Here is a 9,990-nt window from a genome sequence, read left to right as displayed (position 1 = left end):
GCAGACGCTCTGCACACACATATCCTACCTGGCGGGCATCCTGGAGAGAACTCAGAGCATCAGATGCAGGCTGGACTGAGTTCGAGTCCTCGTCGGAGCTGGGAGGTGGTGTAGCATCATGACTGTGATGGGGGTCACCAGGACCAGACTGACTAAGGTCAAATCCTGACCTTGTCACCTCTCAGCTATGTGGCTTGGATAAGTTACTTGGTCTCCAGGGTTGGAGTGACCACATTCCAAGCACCTGACCAGCAGGCTACACTCAGATCGAGCCCCTAGAAGTCTGTAAAGTGAAGACATTCAGTACCGCTCCAAGAGTCACCTTTGAAAGACAGAAGAGTTCCCAGGGTGGAGCAGTTCATGTCGATTCAACCGCTGAAGCACATCCCACATCCATCTGCTTCTCTGGACTTGCAGTCCAATCCACCATCCCGCCTCCTTTGGATTAATCCAGTGACCTCCCAGCTGGTCACCCCATCTGGGCTCTTACTCCCGACAGCAGAGATCAGCAAATGATGGCCCTCAGGCCAAATCCAGCCAGCCACCTATTTTGGTTTTTTTTGTCAATAAAGTTTTATTGGAACACAGCCATGTCCATTCATGTATGTACCATTCTAGGCTGTTTTCCCACCACAATGGCAGAGCTGAGTAGTCGCCATAGAGACTGTATGTGGTGCGTGATGCCTTAAAAATTTGCTGTCTGGCCTTTTGGGAGAAGTTTTCCAATCTCAGCTCTGCAGTCCTTTCTCCCCACGGCATCCACAGTCATCTTTCTGAAACAGCAACCAGATCATTTTCCTCCCCTGCTTAAAGCCCGCCACTGTCTTCCAGGGGACACTAGAAAACATCGCAATTCTGTATCCCATCTGGCAAAGTCCTATATGGCCTCACCCCTGAGTATTTCACTGGTCTTCTCTCCTACCACCATCATCCCTCGCTCCATGCTTCCACCAAACCGTCCTGTTACTTCTTCTTGACCCTTGACCCCACCCTCCACTCTTATTCCTTCCCTGGGGCCTCTGCCTGTGCTGTCCCCTCAGTCTCGAATACTCTCCCCTCAGCTCTTCAGATAGCTGGTTCCTCCTTACCGCAGAGGGTCTCACGTTTCATGACACCTTCTCAGTATGACCTGCCCTGAACACCCTCTAACCTAGACCTGCCCTCTTGGCACTTATCACTAAAAAAATGATCCCATGCATCCTGTGTTTACTTGGCCAATGTATGTCTTCCTGCTAGAATATAAAGTTCCGTGAGAGCTAGGACTTGGTCTTTTTCTGACTCACTATATACCAGGGCCTAGACCACTGCTTGACACATAACAGAAACTCTCTAAATTTTTGTTGTGTGAATAAGTGCTTTTGTCATCTCCAAAGACAAGAGACTAAAATTACAGAGGTATGACTTGGACCAGATACACACACACACAAATACTCCCCTCCCCAAGAGGGGAGACCTGAAAAGGGCTATCATAATAAACTAGGGAACCACTTTCCAACAGCTGAACCGGCAAACAGCGCCCAATGCTGGTCACGTTGTATCACCGTAGACAGCTACAAACCCTTGGAAAGCAGTAAGGTGGTACCTGCGTCAGACTTGGTATTCCCACTCCTGGAAGTTAAAGGACTAATTCAACAGGATCAAAGGTTTTTGGCATAAAGACATTTACTGTTTTATTATCTGGAAAAAAAAAATGGAACAAGGTCACTGTCCAACAACTGGTGTAGACAACCTATGGCCACGACCGTTATGAAAACTCAGTGGAGCCACACAGAAAAAAGATTGTGATAAATGAATGAAATCTGATAAAAATGAGAATACATATTATGGCTCCGAGTAGGAAAAGTGCTTATGAACAAGGACTAGAAGAGAGCGACAAATAATAGAAATACCTATTGTATGTGGTGGAGACTGCTAGCTGCCCATCAGATGTGGTCCTTCCTTCCTCCTGGACACACAGCTAACCAGATTGCCCAGATTCCTGACACCTGGGAGGGCCACATGCCTGAATCCAAGTGGGTGGAAGGGGAATGGAAGCGATGTGCCACTCCCCCTCTGGCCCATAAAATCCTACCATGCATGCTTCACCATGCTATGTCTCTAAGGGGACCCCAGAAGCCACATGTTGGAGATGGAGAGACTCTGTGAGCCTGTGCACCAAACAGCTGGGCATAATATAGACCTCTCTCTCCCCATTCAACTAGAACCACGCTTAACTGTAACATGAGTCATAAACTTCCGTTGTGTGTGCACCATTCAGTCCAGGCCTATCTGTTACAGCAGTTCAGCTGACCCTAACTAATACCCTGGTGTAATGCCTGGTGGTTAAGAGTTCAGACTTATAGTCAGAAAGACAAGTTCAAATCCCAGCAACATCATTTACTGCGTGACCTTGGTACTCACTGCTCTGAGCCTCACTTTCCTCATCAGTTTATTTTGAAATTCAAGTGAGAAAATTACTATAAAGTCCTCAGTGTTGTACCTAAGATGAAGACAGAGCTTGGTCCATGGTTCCACGTGTTCCTGAAGTCAGTTGCATCCTGCCCTTCCCTGGATTCTGGAGACGTCTGCCTAAGCTAGCTCACGAGCGAGGTTTCTAACTCTTGCAAACAAGAGTGTTGACTAAATCAACACCCTCCAAACATTAATGTCTTTGTCTCAACCCATCACCCAGGCAGAGGGGATCCAGCCAGGGCAAACCCAAGGAAAAGCCGCCGGCACTCACTAGACCGGCTTAAGATAGGGCCAGTGGGCAGTAACTAACCAAAGTTCTCTGTACCTAAGTGGCAGGACCAGGCCCCCAAACCAGGAAGACCCCAAGGCAGCCTTTCCCAAGACATGGCCCCACCCCTGGTGCCCGCTCACGTCAGCCTGGGCTGTTTTCCTGGACAGAAGAGCAGGCAGTCATTAGTGGGCTGTGCCCAGGCTGAGAACAGTTCCCAGGCCAGATGGCATCTCTGGCAGGCCCACAATGCCAGCAGAGGCTAAGTCATGCCCAAGAGGCCAAGAAGCCCAATATGGTGGGGATGGTCCAGAGTCCCGGTAAACAAGGCAGCCCAGTGTCCTCCTCCTCAGCCATCTGGCCACCGCGCATGGGGCCCAGAGCAGCAGGTGAGCAGGGCCATCCAGGCGGGGGCACTGAGCCAGAAGGAGGGCTCACAGGCTCAATCTCTGACACACACACACACACACACACACACACACACACACACACACACTGCATGCACAGAGTTGTAGTCACACATCACACATGCACAATCACTCCTTCCAAACCCAACCCCTGCTGATACACAACAGACCACAAGGCCACAGTGTGGCTTGGATGAAACCATAGTTTGATCCCACATTATTTTGCATGTGTCAGAGGGATAAAGATATTTGACAAGACTCTTGAGTTGCATCTCTCACAGGGTCCCTGCCTGCAGCTCCGTGAGGATGGCCCCCTGACCCTTCCTCACTGGGTCCCCAAGGATTGAACACTGTTGTGGTGATCGAAGACAGACCTGGACCTGAAACAGCAGGACACTGATGGTAAGAAGCACAGTCACAGACAGGGACTTGGGTGCCTGTGGGTTTTTAAGGGACGGCATCCAGGAGCAGGGGCGTGAGGGCCACGGGAAGCAGAGGGGAAAGAGCGGAGGAGAACGTGGTCTCTGATGTCTAGCCTCAGCCTGATCCCCTGGTAGCTCTGTAGCATGTAATGCAGCACCACAAGGCAGGGGCAGTGATTCCTACTGCGAATCAGTCAGTCATCGGGCCACGGCATCCCCTCCTGGGGGAGGTGGCTCCCATCTGGAGAGGGCGCATCTCCAGAGAAGGGACAGCTGTGAGCTCTCAGCAGCTGGCACTCACAGCAGCCAGCAGTTGCACTGGCCAGGTACAAGAGATCTAGGTAGGATGCCAACCGCGTCTGCACCAGGGTAAACCACTGTAATAGTCAGAGGCCCTGAAAGGAAGCGAGAATTCATGTCTACCCAGGGATGGCTTTCGAATTACTGAACATCTGTCATGGCATGGCCCTGACTCATCGGCGACACTGTGACCAGCCCCGCGACTGGCTGTAAAACACAGGCAGAGCCACACTAGTGAGTACCCGCTGAATGCCAACCCCACCTCTGCCAAGGGATTGTACCATCACTCACACCCTGCAGCTGTTGCAGCAGGACCATCACCTCACAGGACCCTCACAACCGCCTGCAAGGCCACTGCCACCCCCACTTCAATGCAGAACCGCCTGGGGCTCAGGGACATCAGGCAGTTCCCCAGAGTCAATAACAGGGGCAGGACTTGCACTCAGACCTGTCTGTCTCCAAAGCCAATACAAATTTCCCATGCTGCCTCGTGGGCTTGGAAGAGATTTAAAAAGAAAGCAAGCTAAAGAAGCCCCTCTTCCAAGAGACACAAGAGTCCCTCATGACACGGGGATCACGATTGTATCATGTCCAGAGGGGAATGAAAGGGACAGGAAGCAAGTGAGGAGTGATCTGTCATGTCGGAGACATTCTTTTCAGAAAAATGTACGTTTCACAGAATCAATGTGCTCTGAAGCCTTGGGGAGCCAGGGGAGACCTGTAGTCCCTACCCTCCATACAAGAGGCCGTTGAAATTAAAAGGGATCATCTGAAGCCAGGAGGTCGCCAACATTCAAAATTAATGAGGCCGCTCTGATCGTGTGGCTCAGTTGGTTGGGCATTGTCCTGTGGACCGAAAGGTTTGATTCCTGGTCCGGGCACATGCCCGGTTGTGGGCTTATCCCCAGTTGAGGAGAGGTGCTGGAGGCAGCAGATCGATGTTTCATTCTCACATCCATGTTTCTCTCTCTCTCCCTCTTTCTTCCTCTCTCTCTAAAAATCAATTTTAAAATATTTAAAAAAAAACAGTCAAGATTCATTTTCTAAAAAAATTAATAATCCAGCCCTGGCTGGTAGCTCAGTTAGTGAGAGCATTGTCCTGGTACCAAGGTTGTGGGTTTGATTCCCTGTCAGGGCACATACCACAGTCAACCTATGAATGCATGAATGAGAGGAACAACGAATTGCAGTTTCTTTCTCTCTCCCTTCTTTCCCTCTCTCAAATCAAATCAAATCAATAAAATAAAATAATGATCCATTTCAGTCCCCAAGAAGTGAGCTGTGTGCTCTGTTATCAAAAGATGGACTTATCCCAAATGGGATTCCTAGCCCTTCCGCTAAGGATAATGACAGAATTTGTGTTCCCTATCCAGGGGTTGGCAAACTGTTTCTTACAAGGGCCAGATAGATAGTAAACACTTTGTGGGCCCCACAATCTGTGTTGCAACTACTCAACTTATGCCTGCATCTCCCCACCTCACAGGCCACGCCCTCGAGGTCTCTTTGGCAGGCCCTCCTCCCCACCTGTCCTCCGAAGATTGAGCTGCCCCAGGACTTGGCCTCTTTGCTGTTCCTCAGACACAAAGTGCATTTCTTCCTCAGGGCCACTGCCACCACTGTCCCCTCCAGCGGGCTGCTCTCCTTCCAGATCTTTGCACAATTGGCCCCTCCTCTTCTTCAGGTCTCAGCTCGAATGTCACTTCCTCAGAGTCGGTTCCCTGATGCCAGTCACCCTCCACCACACGGACTAGCTCTGGTTTTTGTTTTGTAACACTTATCCATTGACTTGCTCTCTGCCCCTCCCCTCCATCAGCATCACACCTCAGGAGAGCTGAGGTCTGCTCGCATGTTCTCACCACCGAACCCCCAGTACCTAGAGCAGTGCCTGGCACAAGCTAGATGCTTGATTAATAGCTGTTGCATGAATAACGACTCCCTCCCAAAAGATCAAACCTTACAAAGTACCCACGAGATTCGTGGTCAGCAAACCTTTTCTAGAAAGGGCCAGAGGTAAATACTGTCGGCTTGCAGGCCACACAGCCTTCGCCACAGCTCCCCGCCTCTGCCACTGCCGGGCGAAAACAGGCTTGGACAGCCTCTAATTGATGGCTGGTTTCACATGACACTTCACTCACAAACACAGGCGGCAGGCCAGGTGTGGCCCGAAGGCCACAGTTTGCTAACCCCTGCCCTCAACCAAGATAAGTCTTGGACCCCATCTTCCTACGTGAACAGTTCTTTGCCATCATAACGGAGTAGCAATCATCTCAGGTGAGGCAGTCGTGAAACTGCGAGGAAAGCAGCATTCCTAGTTGACAGGAAAGTGTTCTTCCTACATATTCCTGCCTACCCCAGCCCAGGAAACGAAGCAAGGGGCCCGCCCCGAGTGTGATCACTCAGCGGTGTCGGCCACCTCTCCTCTCGGCTTGGGGAGCAGTCACAGAATGAAAATGCAGCAGCTGTCGGCTCCCGTCCCCTCACCAGCCTCAGCAGCCTCAGCAGGCTCATGCCTCCCCTGCAGAGACCAGACAGGGAGGGGCTGCCGTCAGTCTCTGGGGGCATGGATTCCACACAGATTTGGAACCACTTGTTCCAATGTGTTCACCTATTTTACAGAATCTTAAAATTCCAAAGAGCAACTGCAAGATGGGCTGCTGTTTCATCCACCTGGTGGGACACTGAAAAAATTCACTCATCCGAAAGGATGTGGAAAACAGTGGCATCTCAAACACCCCAGGCGAAGGGTGTAGTTGTAATATTCCTGATCCAACCACGACCCCACCATTGTATCATGAAACATAAACACCCACTCCCACTGAGAAAGGGGTAAGACGGAGGTCATGTCACACTGATCTTCACTTCACCAAGGGCCAGGGCCAGGAGAGAGCCTCTCGTCCTTGTACACAGTAGGCCCACAGGAACATTGGTCTCCCCACTCCTCTAGGCATGTCATAAGATCATGGTCATTTTGCTAATGGAAAGGTGACTTGGACCAGGCCTTGTCAACTTGGTAGGAAGTAGATGGCTTCTGTTGGTTTTGCACACCCAGGGTCACTTGTTCTTCTGGGTAACGCACCGTCCTGGTCACAGGAGCTACCCGTGGCACGGACGTAGGTGTGGCTCAGGTCTAGCCAGGCCCCAGTGACTCTGCAGTTTGCTCATCACCTGCCCCAGGATTGACACGGTGCTACGAGATGGAAGTTCTCTTTCTGTTGAGCCTGCAAACTGAGATGATGTACAGCCCAAAGCTGCTGGGTGACATTGTCCACAGAAGCAGAACACATCTCCACGTCTGTGAATGTGTGCCCAGCATCTGCCACTGCCCTGCCCTGCCCCTGCCTCAGGCAGACCAGTGACTGAGCAAACAGCCCTGGACCTGCTTAAAATGCCTGCCAGTTTCTAGCAAAGGGGCCTGATCCCTGAGAGCTGGCACAGAGCCTGGAGGGAGGAAAGAACAAGGTCAACACACAAAGGGAAGCAGAGCCCGGAAACCAGGAGACTCTGGATCCAGCCCTGCACACAGCCAGGCGGTCCCGCGTCTCCCAATCACGTGGTCAGAGACATGCCCCATTGTGCTTACGCTGGTTGGGGTTGGGTTTCTATTACTTGAAACCCAAAGACTTTGGCTAATACGCAGGTAGAAAGGCACCGCTTTCCGGGGAATCCCAGTCCCTGTCCACTCGTGTAACAGACATTTACGGAGTACCGTTCCAGTTACCTAACACTGCGTGACAAGTCACCCCCAAACCTAGAGGCCTAACACAATCACATAGCACATTCACAAATTCCTCGGGTCAGGGATTGGGAAGAGCTCAGCTGGGCAGTACTTGCTCCGGATCTCTCAATTGGTGGCGTCTGATGGCAGCAGGGGCTGCAGTCACCGACTGCTTGACCGGAGCTGGAGGGTCCACTTCCAAGGGGCCTCACGCATGTGGGCTGCAGGCTAGACTGGCTGTTGGCCACAGGCCTCAACTCCTCTTCACGGGTCTCTGAGTCTGCTCTCACACACCATCACTCGCTTCTGCCATAGTCCCTGTGTCACAGAGGGCCAGCCCTGCTTCATTGTGGGAGGGGACCGCACATACTGTGGATCACTGGAGACCGTCTGGAGGCTGGCCCCCGTCCCAAGCTCCCACCATGCACCAGGGACTGGAAACATAGATGACTCAGACATAGCTCTCACCCCTAGTGGACACTCACCTACACTAAGACAAATGCAACCACGCAAACTTTGTCTCCCAAATCCTTCCCAGCTCTGCTCTTCAGGTTGCCCCAGCTGCTAAGGAAAGGGAATCCTGCCTATTAAGGAATCGGATTTAAGTATTCAGTCACTTAGCTCTTTGGTTCCAGAGACAATGCTGACAGAGAAATGGAAAGGTTGTCTGGCATCTCATCTTTCCCCACAACCGAAGCCTCCATCACACACATGGCTACACATCCCTGGGCCTTTACTAACTTTATTACAGCTCCTGCCCAATCTCTTGCACACGACATTAATTTTCTAAACCCCTGAATTATCCCCAGAAACCTGGCATGTAACGGCACTGTCTCATTTGTACAGCAGGGGCAGTTGGGACTGGTGGTTAAACTCTTGGATCTGGGTTCAAGTTCCAGCTCTACCACTTAGTAGCTATAAGAGCTTCCAGTCTGTTTCCTCCTCTACACAATGGGACTGAAAGGACATGCACGTCATAAAGTCATGAAGATCCAACAGACAGGCATGAATGGGCTCAGCATGTGCCTGGCACATGGCAACCACTCAGGGACGCTTCTGAGGGTGCTCTGACCTCAGGAGGACAATCAGTCACTTTCGCCTGATTTCATGAATCTTCTCTCCTCACAATTACACCATCAGACTTAAAGCACAAGCACTGCCTCTTCCCTCTGCCCTTCTTTTGCAGCCGCCAGCCCCTCACCATCTACACACACACACATACACACACACACAGGCACACACACAACCTCTTGCCTGCTTTCAGCCCTTCCCATGCCCCTACTTCCAATAATCCTTGCTGTTTGGTTGAGAAAATCCAAAACAAGAGAGGAATACTGTGGTGAAGGCAGCACCTTAGAATGACACTTCCCTAAAGGTCTTTGGAGTGTCCTCATTGAGGTCTCAGGAACATTTTAATAAGCAAAAATATGCAAGCAATGGAGTTCTCCAAGAGCTTACCATTTTAGACATTTTAAAACATTTCTCAGGGGGGAAAAGATCTGTCTCATAGAACTTCTGCCCCATTCAAAACCCTGTAACAACATTAGCACTTACACCTCACGGGGGGATCAGGAAGTGAAGAAAATTACAGACGACTTCCAAAAGGACTGAGAAATACATCAGCTTCTGCCAGGAACAGAGAGCCCTTTGGAAGTCCCACAGACACCAGAGGTGACCTGCAGCTAGAGGTGGGCGAAGACTGCCACTTAATGGCAGCCTTGGGAACTGGAAGGAATATATTGACATTTAGTTGTATCTTTCACAAGCTCTTAACCTTTACTCGGTGTCAATAAAAAGCCCCATTAACATTTAAAAGGGATGTTACAGGGTGTCCACTCGGAATAACAGTAAGAAAACACTCCAAGAAATGGATTATGTATCTCGTCTGTCCCAGACCTCCAAGAGGTTACTTCCCTCCGGGCTCAAAAAGCAAACCAGTCAGTCCAAGGGCCACTACAGTAGTTGGAAACACAGCAACTCTTCAGGGGGCCAGGAGCCAGGAAAGCCTTGCGCTGACCTTCTGCTTTGGTAGTTACACCCAACAAGACCTTCTGCCCAGGATTTCCTGTCTCCTTTCTGTGCCTTCCAGACTTGGCCAAACATCACATCTCGGAAGCTTCCCCAAGGAAGGTCAGGCAGGACCAGACCTCTCCTCGGTGCCCCCATGGCCACCGAGAGGCCCTCAGCTCCCTGCACTGCCCTTGCCCACTTACTGGCTGATCTTCTACCCAATGATGGGTCTATGAAGACAGACACCATCTCCCCACCTATCGTTCATTCACCCATGCATTCACTCTCTCCTTTGAATGCTCACTACCTGCTGAGCACTGGGGCTGAAGGAACTAAGCAGACTTGATCTCCTGCTCTTCCAACTCCATTCATAGTGCCATCTACTCTACTCATCTTTATAACCCCAGTGCCTCTCAT

This window comes from Myotis davidii, unplaced genomic scaffold (genome assembly GCF_000327345.1).
Source record: "Myotis davidii unplaced genomic scaffold, ASM32734v1 scaffold1115, whole genome shotgun sequence".
In the NCBI taxonomy this organism is placed as follows: domain Eukaryota; kingdom Metazoa; phylum Chordata; class Mammalia; order Chiroptera; family Vespertilionidae; genus Myotis; species Myotis davidii.
Note: the sequence above shows the minus strand (reverse complement) of the source record.